Source organism: Ammospiza caudacuta, chromosome 7, assembly GCF_027887145.1.
Source record: "Ammospiza caudacuta isolate bAmmCau1 chromosome 7, bAmmCau1.pri, whole genome shotgun sequence".
Taxonomy (NCBI): Eukaryota; Metazoa; Chordata; class Aves; order Passeriformes; family Passerellidae; genus Ammospiza; species Ammospiza caudacuta.
In genome coordinates this window covers 22,908,952-22,926,579 of record NC_080599.1, presented here as the reverse complement: position 1 = coordinate 22,926,579, position 17,628 = coordinate 22,908,952, and the positions used below count along the sequence as shown (strand labels likewise).

Below are 17,628 nucleotides of genomic sequence, written 5' to 3'. Positions count from 1 at the left end.
ACACCAGGGTGCCAAGAAGACACAGAAAACCTACTGCTCCCAGCTTGAAGTCTGCTCCAGGCTGGATGACTGCACTATTGCAATCATAAAAGTCTGAAGGGATGAAACCTTAATCTTTGCAAGTCCCCAAGTGCACACAAACTATCCTATGTGCAAAATCCCTCTTCATGAAAACTCTGCATGACATTTCGGTCTTAAGCCACTCTTCCATTACACAAGTTATGCTAAACATTCTCCCAAATTGTCCAAAAATTTTTGGCTAAAGCATCTGATGGTAGGAAAAGTGTTAGAAGGGCATCAGAGCAAGCTCTCTTGGAGCAAGTTTGGAAGTTGCTCTACAGAAAAACAACAGCTTTGGGAGAGGTTCTGGTCTAGCAGACCAGACTCAGCGCAGACTGACATGTATTGCTGTGACATACAATTTTGCATACTGGAGCTTTCAAGTTTGAAGAAAATCCCAACAGGAGACATATATTTAGAAACCTTGATTCCATCTTGGATTTTTTTTTTTAATGAATGCTTAATTTCTGATCCTCCAGCATTCTCCACTCTGATAATCTCGTTGGGTGTGTTTTAATGGCAATTGAGCTGCTTCTCAGGTTTTGTGAAAGCTACCCCCTGACATTAAGTAATAAATGACCATTGTAAAGTCATGACTTACTAGTTCCAGCAGCATATCTCCTCTTCACTCATAACTCTCAGTCCCCAGACAAGTTTTCTGACCCAATTTGACAGCTAAGTGTCAGTAGGATACAAAGATACTAAGACACATGTAAATTTGGTGTATCCAGTAAACCATTCTGGAGTAACAAACAGCCCTTTCCTCTTTTAATCCATCCTGGTACTAGTTTTTAAACCCAAGTGTGGCATTCACATTCTCTGAAAAAATCCCTTCACCCAGGATTTTTCTCCTGGGAAGCTTTCCTTTCCTCAGAGAAAAGGAAAACAATTCTTATCTCATTTGCTTCTCCTGTGTTTTGCTGTTTTGGAATGTGTTTGGAGATTGTTTATCCACAGATGATTGTTTCATTGGATTCTGGTGTGAGTTGTTTTCACTCTCTGGCCAATTGGCACCAAGCTGTGTCAAGACTCTTTCCAGAGTCACAAGTTTTCATTATTATCTTTTTAGCATTTTACTAAGTATCTTTTCTGTATTCTTTAGTATAGTATAACATAGTATTCTTTAATATAATATAGTATTATAAAGTAATAAATGAGCCTTCTGAGAACATGGAGGCAGGTGCATCATTCCTGCCTTCGTCAGGACATTCCCAGAAAATACAATACCCAGGGATCTTACAGCTGCCACCATCTAGAGCAGGAGCAAGCAGCTATTTACACACTGTACACCCAAGCTTTGCTTCCAGAGGCTTTGAAGCCTGAGGAAAAATCCAAATATAACTGATTAGTAGTACAGAAGGGCTAAAATGAGATGGAGTGGGAGGAAACTTTGCTCGCCAACAGATTGTGGAGCTGAAGAAGATTCAGGTTACAGAGAGGAAGGAGAGTACTTGGAGCTGAGCTACCTCAAAGTACAACTTTGATTGTGCTGTATAAACCTTGCCAAGTGCCTTAACCTTCTTTAATGACAGTTTCTATCATGAAGCCTAAACAAGCAATGCTTATAGAATGCTTACAAATTACTGGATGGCAAAAATGTTATAAAATAAAAAAGAAGTTGATTATTCCATTAACCGAGTGGCTGGCTATTTTTGTTGCTGCTTAAAATTTCTGTTCCTGGACATTTTGCAAGAAATGCTCAGAAAAAGGATGGAGAGGAAAGGATTTGTCAGTCTCAGGCAAAAATAGAAGTTTCTTTGAAGTTATTGGAGTGCTAATATTGTATAATATATGTACAATAACAAAGGGAAAAAATAATGGTGTATAGCTGTTTTCTGGACTTAAGAAGAGAGCCAAAATAGCAATGTACTGTACTGATTGCAATGGGGACATATTCACAAAATCCAACCTAATTCATGTACTTCCATCCCCTCAGATATTACCTGACCTAATCCACAAGTAATGTGGTTGGTGGTTCTTTTATTTCAAAGAATGGTTTTCTCAGTTTAGAGGCTCTGAGTCAGGTATGGGAGAGAGCCCTCTAATTTTAGCTAAGGCTAAAGGATTTATACTCTTCCTGATTTTATTCTCCATGTGAAAATTAGTAGTTACAACTTAGATGAGTAGTTAAGAATAACATCCATAAAGTTCTAATGGCATGAAATTTTTCTTTCAATGCACTTCTCTGGATGCCATGCTAGAAGAATGGATTATTTTATATATTTTATTTCTTAACAATGATATCTAATTGAGTGGTAATGTTTTTATTTTGTCCTTTTATTATGTCTTTCAGACAAAAGTGTTCCAGATCTTACAGCATATTTTACAGCTGATTTCACAGATGGCATACATGGTGTTCAGCTGATATAAATGGATGGTTAACACTCCTTTCAGGTTCCTCATCTTCAACCTATTTATTCTAATAGGAAAAAAAATCAACAAACTTATACCATTTGTTGTGCCAGCTCCCAAGGCAGGATTCATAGAAGCTTCAAGAGACCATTTTTCTAGAGCTGGTGCTACTGAAAACTGTTGCAGGATTTTTCCACAGTCCCTTTGCTGCAGCATTCCAAGCCTGTAACCACTGCATGGGCAGTAGCCAGATCCTCTTAAATGTTCATGTTATAGCTATTAATTTTTTATAGCAAGAGTAGGGACTTTATGGCTGACTGAGCAAAGATTCAAGCTCCTGCAAACCAGTCTGGGGCTAATTGCAGCTCAGGATGGATAAAGCCTGATTGTACAAGTAATAATTATGTTATGTGTACTGGGCAGCCTGCTATCTCACATAAATCTAGCGCCAAAGCTAGATTTTTGACAAGACTAAAAGCTTAAATAAATAAATAAAGCTTAAATAAATCTAGCTCAAAGACTGAATTTTGACAAGATTAGAAGAAATTGCAAAGTTACAGAGAGGGAAAAAAAGTCCGTCTGCTAAAAGATGTGTTTCTTATGAACATCATGCTACAAGGAGTGAAAATCTGAGTTTGCATCAGGAATTGCAATCTCTCTACTGTTTTAATTTAGATATGACCAGATCTGAAACTGCCTAAGTATGAAATTGTCACTATTTCTTGTTGTAGCTCATAGAAAAACACATTCTTATTTAGTAGAAATTTGTTAAGCTCATGTTGAGGAGCTTTAAACATTCAGTAGTACCTGCACAGTGCTGAATGAGAGACACAAGTCTATTTATGAGGAATTACAGATCACTGCAGTCTCTCTGAATATGAGGATCATCAGTTTTCTTCATTATAGCCTATTTTTTTCCAGAAGGACAGAAAAAATGTTCTAGACTTTGCCTGGCCATGACAAGCAAGCATGAAGAAAGCTGGTTTATAAATAAGAGTAGTTTAATAAAAAAAGCCACTACCATGTCTTCAACTAATGTGAATCAATCTAATAAACTCAAGCTAACAGAGAGCTTAAAGGGTACTTAGGTAGTAACTAAAGCTTTTACTTTTTAAGCCAATGAGTCAGATTCACATCCCACAGGAGCAGTGACTTAAAAAGAGAACATCACCAACTGATGGCTCTCCGTGAAATAAATCCACAGTCTCCAGGGACTGGCAGCAGGATGAGTCTTGACCTGCATAAACAGTGCTGCTTTACCTTAAACAAGCATCTTCCTTAGAACGTTGGTACAGACCTAAAGGAATCAGGGGATTCACCCAAGGAATGCTGAGCAGCTACATGTTCTGGAGAAAAAGAGGTGGGTATCATCTCTGCCCTAAACTACAACAGTTCTAACCTTTAGGGCAGCACATTAAGTACAAAACACATAGAATTATAAAATATTAAAATTGTTGTAACATATATGTGCTCTCTCTGTCCAACAAATTGTTAATGAATAGGGATCAATAATGTTTTAGGTGAAATAAAAATATACACTTGGGCCACCTCCATCCATTATACTGTTTTTCAGCATTTAGCAGTGTTTTTCACCAGTGATGGTAAGCCTCCTTAGAAACAGATTTCAAATAAAGGAAAAAAAGAAAATGCTAAAAAGTAACACTTATAATGGATTTTAACAATCCCATTTGACTCCAGTGAGGTCATCAATGTTCAGTTAACCAGGTGGTTTTGTTATTTCTAGTAGATTTATAAGTACTGAAAGAGCTAAAGTAGCCCTACAATATTCTCAGGAGTCATGAACAATATGGGATTAAGGGTATAGAGCAGTGCTCTGAATCCCCAGATTTACATCCTTTACTTGCCAATGTATAATAAGTGCCTTATAAACCACTTTTCTCATTAATCAGTGCTGCTGGATGTGGCAATGAAGGTGTTACTGCAAATCAGCAGAATTTTTCCCCATTAATGTAACTGTTACAGTAAGGGTATGTGACACATGAGCCTTACGATCTCACCTCATTATAAGAGAAACCACTACAGTTAATGGTGTTAATTTAGCTAACAATATATATTGCTTGGTCAATCTTCTTCTGAAGGTGGAACAAAATCTGTGGCCTTTGTGAGAGGCTCATTAGTTAAAGCTGAAAAGTTCTGATGTGGCAGAGTGTCCTTCTCCCCTCCCCTCAGTGCATTATTTTGTGGCACACAGAGCAGGTGAAGACTTTCAGTGGGGGATAGGAAAGAGACTGAGCTGAAAAATCATTCCCATGGTATGAGCAAGGGCAAAAAAGCGATTATACAGACCATGGGTGTGGAGGGATGTGTAGCGCATATCATGCATATTTATATCTATGTATAAACCATATTTGTGTATGCACACAAACTGTGGTACATATAAATTAGTAACTTCAAAGCTGGAAGACCAAATTTATTCACACTACAATTTTCAGCAGGGTGATGACTCCAGTCACAAGGTGCTGATTACCTGCAGCTCAGTGGGGCTTCCTTAACTTCATACAGAAAAATGTTTATTTATCAATGATGAAAAAGTACTGAGGCCTAGGTCAATGTAAGATCAGGTCACAAATTCTTAATTCTTTAGTATTTTAATAATATTTGACTCAAGATATGTAAAGCCTCCCACTGCTCAGTACGCAGCACGAAACTTCATGATGCTCCCCTTCTAAATCTGAAGTTCATTTGGGTTCCAAAATAGTGTTTTGGAAATTGATCTTGCTTTTATTGAAGTTAACAGGGATGTTCTGATCTCCTTGAATTGTCCAAGATCAGGCCCTCACTGAATACACATATACTGAGCAAAAGGAAAACAACGATATGAAGAGAATGTAGTTGCAAATTTATTTTTTAAAAATGTTCTCTTACACTGATATAGGATGAGATTAGGAAGAAGTCAGATTACTTTTCCATAAAATGACTGGCTGTATTCTACTAACAGGACAGTGGCTTCAGTGCAACCTTTCTCAAAGAGCACTTGGGCTCTGTTTGTCAAAGTATATTTCTGATGATTTTGCTCCCATATGAGGTTGCTAGTGTTTCAGGAGAGTAAAAAAAATGTCTGCTTCTAATTTTGAGGAGAGGTGAAGCTTTGGGAGGATTAAGAATGAGCTGCACTAGGTAAGCCTGAGAGCCAGAAAATAATGTTTCCAGAAACTATCACCTAATATTTTCCACCGCTCTTTTTCTTCTAAGGAAAACTTAGGTAAGTAGTTTGATCATCCAATTTTCCATTTAGATTTTCAAAAACTGCTGAAGAAGCAAGCTTGCTGGTAGAAAGATCTTCCTTTTGTTTTCAGCAGGTGTTGCATCTCAAGCAAGAAATTACTTAGACTGATCCCAATCAGATATGATTTTGAATTAATACAAATGAAGTAAAAATATTTGAGTCCCATAAATCATTGTCAGGGACTGAGAGGAGTGACAAGTCACTGCAATCTATGTGACTAAAAAGTAAATTTTTAGACACGTTGGTGTAAACAATGAATTGATTTCTGTAATTAATTCTTCACAAAGGCTTTCAGAGAGGAGTAGAAAAAATAGGAAAGGATAAGACAGGAGGATTGCATCACTTGAATATTCTCAAGTTGTTTTGTTGGCTTGTTGTACAAATGCTGCCTCCTGCACTGAGCTCTGTAAAAACATTCAGCTGCTTGTTTTCATGTTTCTTAGTTCTCGTTTTCACTCACAGGGTTTCAGCATTTCATGAACAAGCACCCCAAACACAACTCCTGTGAACTCAGCATCTGTTGGGGAGGTTTGCTCTCACTGGAGGTGGATCGGCTTACAGAAAATATCACAGATCTTTTTTTTATTCCTCCCCTGCTTAAATTATACACGTCTGAAAGAGAAAAATGCTTGGAGGCAAGAATTTGTGGGTAGTTTCTGGATGGAACTCTGCTGATTAGCACTGCAACAGCATCTGAGACTGAGGGTCTGTTGCTATGCTTAGATACAGAGAGGAAGAGATCCAGTCAAATGTTTCTGTTCCCAAAGCTGGTCCTGTGGTAAAGCTGATAGAGCACCTATTTAAAATGAGTAACTCCTTGTAGGGAAGGGGTTGAGCAATGGCAGCAGTCTGTGAAGTCTGATATCTAAACGGATTGCTCCTCTGAAGTTATTTCTTATATCCTGTAAATATTAGCAGGGCCACTCTAGCTTTATCTCTGTACACTTAATGTGTCAGAGTCACATATCTCTGCACATACAGACTCTGTAAGGTTCTGACTTCACTCCTTTTTATAGCATTCTTTTGTGATGTTGTGCTTAATAAACATGGGGGTTTTTTTCCTAAGAATTAAGTTATTTTTGGTTTTATCTGACAGACTTGTTTGTTAGATACATGAATCTGAATTACTCTACATTTTCTCAAAATCAGATCTATCTCCCACTAGCCTTCATTTCATATGGATCCGTAACTGATTTTGCTGCTACAACAGAACAGCCTTCTCTTATCACATGCATTACATTTTTCTGCCAGTCATGAATTCACTTCACTTCACATGCATTCACTTGCTCAATCTCTACATGAAATCATTACAACTCGAAGCTGACGTAGCCTTTCCAAACGGCTCCCGAGCAGTAAATCATGCCACATTCCACTTTCTCCCCACTCTGCGCTACACAATTTATCACTAAATGAAAGCCACACGGAAAACGCACTTGAATCCGGCAGTGAATCACGATACAGACTGTCGGTAACAAAGCCCTTACCTTTTTAAATGCATGATGCTCTCTAAGTCTCTGAGACATCGCAGCCCAAGGAGCGGGTCCGCCTCGCGGTGTGCGCTGACAGTTTACACCCTATTTTCTTCACCTCCCTCCTTCCAGCATGCTACATCTAGTTCACGCTGCTGTCTCCAGGATTGGCTGGTGCATCTCAGAGGCGCACACAGGACTCCAGCCCGGAGCACCCCGCAGCCCCGCGTTAACCCTTTGCGGTGAAGCCTCTGCTCCCTCTGCCGCACGGGCTGGCGGCACCGCTCCCGGGAGAAGGGGGTGTTTTCTCTTTTCCCCTCAAAACGAGCTGCCTTTAGCTGCTGAGGATGAGGAGGGGCGAGCCGGGGGTCCCGCAGCCGGGACAGGCGCTGCCACCCCCGGCTCCGGAGCCGGAGCATCCCCTCCTGCTGCCGGCGTGGTCTCCCCGACCTCCGCCGTGTCACCCTCCCAGCCCTTCCTTCCCCCGGGACCTGCCCCAGGACACGCGGAGGAGCGGGGCAGATGAAGCCCGGGAGGATGAGGAGGCAGGCTGGACGCTTAAAGGTGTTCCCTGTGCCAGGGCCACCTCCCTGGGTGTCCGTCTGCCACCGCCAGTGTGGGAAATGGGGACATGAACTCCCGGCCAAAAGGGAGTCCCAGATCCACGCAGCTTCAGGGGAGATGGAGTAATCATTGGCAGTGAAGCCAGACACGGGCAAGCAGGGAGTCTGGGCATCTAAATGCAGGGAAGAGAGATGTTTGGGAGCGTTCTGTCAGGAATGGGCCGCGGGGCTCGGGAGGTATTTCAACACCGCCAAGGTACTGTACAAAAAGCAACTATGGCAAAGCAAAATCCTCCAGGCTGCTGTCCATTATTCCTGGGTTTTTTCTGAGTCATCAGCCCCGTGTGAGAAGGAGATATCCCTGGGCTGGGGGTGCTGAATGCTGGAAGTCAAGGGGAGTGGGAATATTCTCTGTTTACCACGCCTGACTCTCGCTTGTTGCAATCGTCCATTAAGCTCATGTTAATTGCATTGATTTATTTGATGCTGTATGCAAAGGGGTTGATGTGCATCGCCTTCCGCTGAGTACAGAAATGCCACCCGGTCCAACCTGTGTCACTTTTGCTGCCCAGACACCGTTTTACTGCCACCCGTCACAGTGCCTGCGAGCCAAACAACTCCACTGCCCTCATGCTGTGCCTTACTGTCTCCCATCCCCGTCAGCAAAGGGAAAATCGAGCGCTCTTAAACCCGGGAAATATTCCGCTGATGGGCACATAAATCTCTTCTGCAGAGCGGTAACATTTAAGCAGCACGGCACGGCGATGCTCACTGGCTGAGCTATTCCCACTATAACAGAAATCCCTCAGGACTTGCTGGGTTGTTTTGGGGTTTTCTTTCTTTATTAAAGGTTTAGGGGGGTGGAGGGGGGAAGATTAAAAATCAGGTAGAGCTTTTGAAATACACTCCCTACCTAGGGAGGGAAGGGGGATATGACTGCACGGAAACTTTCCTGAGCAGCCTGGTGCGGAAGGATCCCGGCAGCAGCAGCGCCAGAGGCGGGGAATTCAGGGGAAATGTCTGGGATTTGGTTCATCACCTCAGTTATGGAAAGGTCCGGGGCAGGAAGAGGAGGTGGGGATAGAGGTGCAAGTCAGCAGGAATGGGAAAAACCTGCTGGAGTCTCCCGGAGAGGATGCTGAGCTGGAAGGAGATAAGTAGGCATGGTGGAAGAAGAGAGGCGCTGGAGGAAGGGTGAATTTTGGATCCCATGCTTGAAGGGCTTTTTCACTACTCCATTCCAGACAGCAGCCAGCAATCTGGCGGCCGAAGCGGGAGGCAGCAGGGCGGGGAGAGGAGGGTGGAGGGAAGAACAAGGGGGGAGCACACTCTGGCATTGAATTGGTCTTTCCCGTCTTCTGCATGCCACCAGGCAATAAATTCAGATCTTGTTATTTCTCCCTGGCATCTCTACCTGCCTGAAAGCCTCGAGCACCTTCCTGGTGATCTCTGCAGGTTCTCCTTTGGAGACATGACCGCTCACACACAGACACACACGCACACACTTATCCAAATGACAGAGTTACACGGAGCCCAGACCTAGCATGTTTCCTCCCTGCCTTCTGCTATTGACTGTGGGAGGATCTCTGCCGCTAATTAGAGACACTGAAATCCTGGAAGTATCAACCACAAATAACACTCTGAGGGCACTTGTCCTTTTTTTTTTTTTTAATGTAATATGTTTATTTCCCTTGCTTGTTCTCTCTTTTTCTTTCAATGTAGCCCTTACTTGATTCAAGAGCTCTACCATCTATACTTCAGGTACATATAGGTGGGTGTACGTTTCCCTGCGCTCCTCAGGAGCCAATTTTTGGCCAGCAAAAAATGCAGGTATGCCAGAAAATAGTGATAAATGAAATAAGGTGCAATGGGATTAAGAAATGAGGAAAGAGAGAGGAGCGAGCGGCTGCAGAGGCTGGACAGAAGCCCTGGCAGCAGCAGGACAGGAGCCCCGGCCGCCGACCCCGCTGCTGCCCGGCCCCCTCTGCCTGGCCACTGCCCCCTCCCAGCACATGCGACAGGGCTGGAGATCTGGAAATCCTTTCCTATCCCTTCTGGAGAATCCTTCCCCACCCCCAATCCTGTGCAAGTTCTTCAGGGGAAGAGGGACAGCAATGAACTTTTCCAGCTGATCTCCCCCCGCAGGTTCCCAGACATTCCCAAGGATGCTCCCGGCTGTCTCAGCCAGCAGCAATCCCGTCCTTTCCTTCCCTCGGCACACTGAGCCCTCCCAGAGCCCACGTCTGCAGGGGTTAACCGGGGAATGAAGCAGGTACCGTGCCTGATGGAAACATGAATAAAATGTGATGAATAAGCAGCGAAACGGTGACTCTGGAAGCGGTGCTGCGGTGCGCGCTGCAATCAGCGCCGAGCGCGGTGGCTGGGAATGAACGTGAGCAGAAAACTGGTGCTTCCTAATTCCTTCGAGTTTAGAAAGTGGAGCCCGCCCGTTGGGGAACAAGGGGAAGCAAAACTTTTCTTAATTTATTTTTTCTTTTTATTTCTCCCTGCTGTATTTTTGTCCCTCCTGTTGGAAGCACGCCACCTGAACGGGAAATCAAACCTACTCACCGGGTGAAATTGCAGGAGGCGAAGCGGCTGTGAATAAAACGCATCCCGGCTCCAAGCATATAGTCCATGATCTGCGGCTTCAGGCTAGAGGAGGGCTGAGCAGGCTGGGGGGACTTTGGGAACCAGCAGCGGTTCTGCGTGTGTGACAACCCATTTACACCGTGCGTGCCTGTCTGTGTGTGTGTGTAGGGCAGAGAGAGGCTCCAAACCCGAAACGGGGGAAAAAGGGAGGGGAGAAGGAGGAGGAGAGAGGGAAGCAAACCCGAATAGCAAGAGGACTTGCGAAGAGGGATGGGATTCGCTGGGGTAGATGTGTGGGGTTGGTGGGTTTTTTTGGTTTTGGTTTTTTTTTTTGGTTTTTTTTTTTTTTTTTTTTTTTTTTTTTTTTTTTTTTTTGTGGTGATGGAAGAGATTCTCGAGGAAAGAATAACAAATTGTGGGATCTCAGCCGCAGGTAGGAGGAGAGGGGCTTTGCCCACGCAGGTGCAACCCAGACAAGACCGCAACGAGGATCGAGAGGCTGGAACCAGCCGGGAGTGTTGGACAGCGCCGGGGGTTCATCCCGGCAGCCGCGGCCGGGGGGGGACGCTCCCCTCGGGGCGGAGGGGGCGCGGGGAGCCGGGACCGAGAACCGAGCTGGGGGGAGCCGGGGGCAGCTCCCGGGGCACTGCGGGGACGGGGCTCGGCTCGGGGGCAGCTCCCGGTGCGGGGCACGGCTCGGGGGCAGCTCCTGGGATCAGGGCTCGGCACGGGGGCAGCTCCCGGTGCGGGGCTCGGCTCGGGGGCAGCTCCCGGGGCACGGCGGGGACAGCGCTCGGCTCGGGGGCAGCTCCTGCAGGCTGCGGGTGGCGCAGCACCAGCCTCTCCTCCTCCTCTTCCTCCTCCTCCTGCGCCCGCAATCCAGCTAGCCACGGCGGCGATCCCGACCGGGTAAGAACATACCTGCCCCCCAACCTCGGCCAGCCCTTTGTTTCTCATCTTTTTATTTCGTATTTTCCGCAGCCTTGCTGCCCGCCCGGCGCCGCTCTCGCTCGGAAGGGATGTGGAGATCCCCGAGCAGGGAAGCGGATTTTGGGAGCGACCCTGCTGCGGGGAGAGGGGATGGGTGGAAATTCCCCCGCTCATCACTCGAGTCCCTCTCCTGCCCCGGGTAAGCGGAGCATCTCCTTTCCATTTCCCCCGCTTCTCGATGCTTCCGGGCTCTCGGTATGGAAATAATGACCTGGCTCGTTGGAAAAACCACCTTTTTCCTCACATAGTGGCTCCGGAATGCGTGCGGAATTTTGAGGTGTGTGGGATCCAGCATTTATGGAGCTTGATGTATGTACCCCCCTCTCCTGGTCCCTTTTCTGCTGTGAACAGACATGCGTTCATGGCTAATAAAAATGCTTTTCCCTGGGTATAGTGGGGCTGAGAGCTAAGCACGGGTAAAGTGAAAGGCAGTCCGTGTCAGGAAAGCGTGCACGGAGCTCTGGCATCCCTGCAGGGCAGCAGGGGATGGGTGCAGCTCACGCTCAGCAGGATCAATGAGCGCAGTAACCACGAGATTATGTGATGTATGTTCCAGGCAATATGGAGAGTTACAGCAGCACTCGTCTGCTGCGCTCTGTGCGGTCTTTAAATGAGATGGCAATTCTGGGTTTTTATTAAGAAGCTTTTTGTCTTCTTTCTATTGTCTCTATAAGCACCAGTGTGAAGCTTTCGTGTCTGTTTGCCAGCCTGGCAGGTTGAGGTTTCCAGAATCTGCTGGCGAAAAGTCGGAAAACGCAGGAACCCAAGATTCCGCTGGCATCGCATTGGTTTGTTCCTGTCAGCATATCTAATCATTCTTATGCTAAAGAATCGTGGAGTGAGCTGATCTTAGCAATGATTTACGCTGCTTGGGGCTTTATTGATTTTTTTTTTCTTTAGCGAGGATGTAAGAAAAGGAGTGAAGGAAGGATGATATGGTTTGTAAAGAGAATAATTCAGTGTAAATTTCAAGTGTAGTCGTTGTTAAATATGTAGATATAGATACGATTCTTTATGCAGTCATATAAACAAAAGGTCTCTTTGCCTCAGGATATGATTTCTCTTACAGCAACAGGTAGCAAAGGCTCCTCTGCCCCTTTCTCTCCCCTTATCTCCTCCCCTTCAGCTCCTCCTGACAAAATGAGGTTTAAAAGGTCAACCTGTTTATGTAAATATTGTGCTTTCCTTAACAAAGACCGCTGCACATCAAGCCTGCAGTGACTGTCAAATAGATTTGGGATTCAAGGCATTCAGTAAGGGTACTGTCCGTTTTCTGAGACTGATAAAATCTGGCAGAAAACAAAGGAGAGACGTAGTGTGTGCCTGGGATGGATCAACAGCGCTGGGGAGCCCATGGGCAGCAGCACCAGCGCGGCAGAGTTCGGTACTGCAATGTCCATCGGACCTTTCCATCGCATGTGGGTGACAGAGGGACCCACAAAATGTACAAAAAGAGATTTGCTGCTATGCTAATGCCTTTCTGCTTTTTCCTTCAGGTTTCTTCTGCTCTCTAGTGACGTCCTAGGCTGAACTTGCTTTGCAGCTCCTTCACACCAAAGGGAGCTTAACTCAGCCAAGGAGGGTTTTGAGTCTGACCTACCTCACCCTCCCAATGAAAGAGATTAACTTCATTAGTCCCTGGCTCAGACACTTCACAAAAAGGTGGAGTCTCTATTCCATACCATCCAGAGGTGCAGTGGACATAGCCTGCTCTTTTTTTTCACTGCGCTCTCTTTCCCTCCCTGCCACCTTCTTTCACCTACAGAGCAGGACACCTTGGTTTCCTCAGGTAGCATCAACTCTTCTGGTTCTTTTCCACTTAAAATTGGAAAAGAATATTCTGCAATTATTTTCATTTCATAGAATCACAGAATTATGGGAAGGGACCTTAAAGATCATCTAATTCCAGCCCCTTTATTCATTCCACTAGAACAGGCTGCTCAGAAAAGATTGTGTCCATTACCAAAAGGTTAAAAAAGTTACTTTGGAATTGCAACACAGATCTTTCCCTGTGGTCAACTCCAAGAGCTAATTGCCCCACAGTTTGATTTGAGCCCTTAAAATCATTCTGAAGCAGAGTTAAAGGGTTGTGGAGGATTATGATGCCTTTTGTTCAGTGGTGTTAATAATCTGTGGCCTTAAAATATGATATTATAAAATCTCATTTTAGGGCAGAGTACTGAAGTCACAAATAATGGAACAAACTGTACTGAAAGAGGCAGAAACTTAGATCCCCACCAAAAAATGCTAACTCCAGATTGGGACCCTGTCTGCAGCAGAATCGTGTGAGGGAGGAGTGGCACATCAAATTCCCTCTTCCCGAAAGCCTTTTTTGACCCCTGAATTAGAGGTCATTAGAGTCCTTTGTCCTGTAAATCTGCATTTAACAGCAGTGTATATCTGTATAAACACATTTTAACAGCTTATCCCATAACATTTTTTTTTGTCTACTTCATATGATCGACTACTTGGTTCTCTTTCTTCCAGAACCTGCTAAATGCTTCTCTTTAACTACCAAAAAATGTAATTTATTAAGGCAGCTCTGTAGCTAGTCTTAGTTTGCAACAGGCAAACCTATTATGCAAACAATACTGTCACCTTCTTGCAGTGACTTCCTTCTCTCAGCTTTAATGAATTCCCTGCATGCTACTCTGCTGTAAATTCTCCATCTAAAAATTCCATCCACTATGTGATGTGTCAGGGGAAACCACACTTGACTTTTGAAACAGTTGGGAGGAACAGAATGATAACCTACTAAAGTGCCTTGCCCTTAACAGAAATTATGGCAAGCAATTAAAGTTGGAGCAAAAAGACTTAAGCTTTGGACTGCTTATGTTCTTAGTGCTTTAACTTGGGTGAAATTTTTTTTTTAGAAGTCTGATTTGAATGTCAAATTTGCATATTTATCCAGAAAACACAGGGAGTGCTTAATTGCCTGTGTCCAGCATTCATATTTTGCTTGGGAAGCAATGCTTCACATATTCTTGAGTTTCATTTCTAGCTCCTGTTTGCACCCATCAATTGCCCTGCATATCTAAACAAGCCCTGTAGTTGCTCATTAGAGAAACAAATGTGCCATATTTAAAATATCTCAGAGACACCTGAGGAGATGCTTCTGCTCCCCCGGTGCAGTGGGTCTAGCTGGGCTGTGAAATAAACACGGGCAGGAGACCTCTCTCCTTTTAATGCCTTTATTAAAAGTGGTCAGCTCGGCTGAGTAAAACCGACGGGTCCGGGCTCACGCTGCCACTGCTCCCAGGAGTGACTCGGATCGGAGGAGGAGGAAGAGTGCAGCTTCGTCCACTGGTCTGTGAGCGGAGCTGGGGGTTCCGTCCTCACGAGAGTATAAAGACATTCCCCAACTTTTCACTTTAACATTTGAGGTCCTCTGTCCTCTAGCTGACATCTTTTAGGTTAGGGTGAGGAGTAAAAAGGGTCGTAACGGAAACTAGATTCTGTTCCTCACATCACTTTGATTTGTCAATTTTGTGTTGGCTCGTTGTTTATAGGGGGTTTTGGCTACTTTTGGTGAGGGGCTTCTCCTGTTACATGCCGGTTTCGATGTCATGTCCCCCGATGTCCCCTCCTCTTCACCGTCCTGGGTGCCATCCTCCAGGAAGCAGCAGGGTGCCACTCGACAAAAGGGGGAATTTTGAACCATCAAGGACAGGTGATTAACGAAAACGACAGGTGATTACAGCAATAAACAGTTAGAACTCCACCCCGGCAGCAACTAGCCCAACCTGTGAACTCTGCAACCTTTTAAAAAAATTGGCAGCTTTTCTACTCATATCAGGCAGGGTTCATGCTCCCAGAGCATCCCTCAGTGCTGTGCTTTGCCCTGGGAGCTGGAAGGAGCAGATAACACATCAGCCTTGGCTGCTGCTGGGCAGGGCTGGCACAGCTTCACTCTGTCTCTCAACATTCCCTGCCATGGAGGGGCAGGGAGAGGGCACAGCCATGCCAGCTGCCCCAGACTGATCAAATGGACAGTCCAGAGCATTCAGACACAAAAGTTAAGTGGGGGTGGAGGATTAGGGAGGAGGATGTGTTATTTTCAACATTTACCTTCCAGAGCAGCAGCTCCATGTGCTGCAGTCCTGCTTCACAGGAAGAAGCCAGACCTTGCTAGCTGGATAGAGCAGCTTAGTGGGCACCTTGCATTAACAGAGATATGATTCACTTGATAAAATTATGCCCACTGAGTTTTTCCTCCCTTGCAGAGGTGTCACATTCACATTTTCTGAAAAATCCCTTCATCCAGGATTTTTCTCCTGGAAAGCTGAGAAGCCTCAGAGAAAAAGGAAAACAATAATCATCTGATTTGTTTCTCCTGTGTTTTGCTCCTTTGGAATGTGTTTGGAGATTGTTTACCCACAGGTAATTGTTTCATTGGATTCTGCTGTGAGTTGTTTTGACTCTTCGGCCAGCCAGTGCCAAGCTGTGTCAAGACTCTGGAGAGAGTCAGGAGTTTTCATTATTATCTTTTTGGCATTGAGTAAGTATCCTTTCTGTATTCTTTAGTATAGTATAGTATTCTTTAATATAATATAGTATAGTATTCTTTAATATTAATATCATAGAATTATTAATTAACCTTCTGAGAACATGGAATCAGATTCATCATTCCTTCCTTCCATTGTCTGGGGAGGACACAAATATAATAGAGAGGAGAGTATTTTAGGATCTCCCAATATTTCACCCACAGAAAAATGAACCCATTTTTAGGATCTCCCAATGTTTTAGGACCTCCCAACATTTCACCCACAGAAAAAATACTCTATATTTTTTTAAATTTTTCCCCCAAAATATCAAAGATCTAAAACATGGTTGCTTATTCACTTGCCCTGTCCTTTTGGCAGCAGGGGACAAACGTAAACGCTGGGTTTTTTTCCAGGCTCTTGCTGTTATTGAAACACCAGTTTCCTAGAGAGAATAACCTCTTTGAAGAGGTGGTATTTCTCCACTAGAAGGTGTTAATTGCAAGACCTGTAAGCTGAACTCAGCAGACATAGCCAGACACATATGTCTAGGAGGAACACAAAAGCACCTGAGATGCGGAAGCACAAACTTCTGTAGGGCCTGCCAGCTTCCTGAGCCCTATTCTTGAAAGATTAAGCTTTAAGATTTAAGATTTATTCTGTTGAACCTTCCCAGCTGCTGTCATCCGTGCCATGTGAGGTTCTCTTCACGGCTGTCCTGGGACAGGCTTGGTTTACACTGGTTAATCCTTAAGGGATATAAGGCAAAGGATGTCTGCTGTCACACAGTGTGAGAGGGAAAATCAGCACTTCAAAGTGCTCCCAACCTTGATATTAAAGCTGAAAAGGTCAGCAGGAAAGGAGTTATCTTCAAATCCATGGGACAATGACAACAGCAATGTGCTGCAATACATTCCTGACTCTATTACTATTTTTTTGAGTTGAGACATATCTTGCCAATGTTTCAATGACCAATAGCTATGCAGGGAAAAAGATGGGTTTGCCATTTTTAAAATATCCTCTGATGTATTCAGGTATTTCTTCCACCTAACTGGACTTAAACACGCAAAAGTATCTGTTAATTTCAAGAAGTGTTTGTAGAGAAAAAGGTAAAGGAGGGGCTGCATTTGAAATCATGTTGAAGTGTTGTGGTGGAGATTCCTGTGCCTGCTTTTCTTTAGAAAAATATATTCAGTTACTGAGAAGGCCTATGAAAGTAGTATAATGTGTATTTCTGTAGTTGATATGATGGAAAGAGAATGGAGGCCCCTCTGCCACAAGCACTACTGACTTTACAAGCAGTGTGAGGTGCCCTGACCTCTGCAGATTTGTACAGGAATTGAGGTGTAATTTTAGTGTGCTTGTGTTTAAATAAAGGAGTCATGCACCTCCTGTTGGATTTTAGCCCCATGTGACCTCAGTATTGACACACAGAGCTAGAAAAAAATCCTACCATTGGTGCTGATAGTCAGAAAGGAGTCCCTTCCAGACCAGGCAAGGTATTAACACAAAAAGCCTCTTCCTATTCAGTTTGGATCTGAAATGAATTTGAATTCATGGTGTAGGACAGAAAAAGAGCTGCAATTAATAGAAGACCCCTCAATTAATTTTCTGTGGCACTCATAAAAGAACAAGACCCACATTCAGAAAAAAATGAGTGTTTGGAAGGGTGGTGGAGTCAAGTAAAGTTCAGATGATTCTTTGCAGAGTCAAGGAATTGCAAAATAGAAAGGCAGAGTTTTGCAAAGTGGCTGTGCTATGAAGAAAAACTTGTAGAGAATGCAACTTGCATTTAGAAAATAGATTATTTTACAGATATTGGTTCCATTTGATAGTCATTCCCTGAATAACATCTGTTGCATTATCTCAATAAA

At 44.2% G+C, this 17,628-nt stretch overlaps 1 protein-coding gene across 1 annotated transcript in view; it reads right to left on the bottom strand.

Annotated features, from left to right (window-relative positions):
• Positions 1–10,368, bottom strand: part of LOC131560121 (BMP/retinoic acid-inducible neural-specific protein 3) — a 199,023-nt gene extending 188,655 nt beyond the window's left edge. The window contains exon 1 of the mRNA XM_058808788.1: positions 10,263–10,368. The gene's annotated coding sequence lies outside the window, so the exon portion shown is untranslated. The remainder of the gene's footprint in view (positions 1–10,262) is intronic.
• Positions 10,369–17,628: the final 7,260 nt, after the last annotated feature.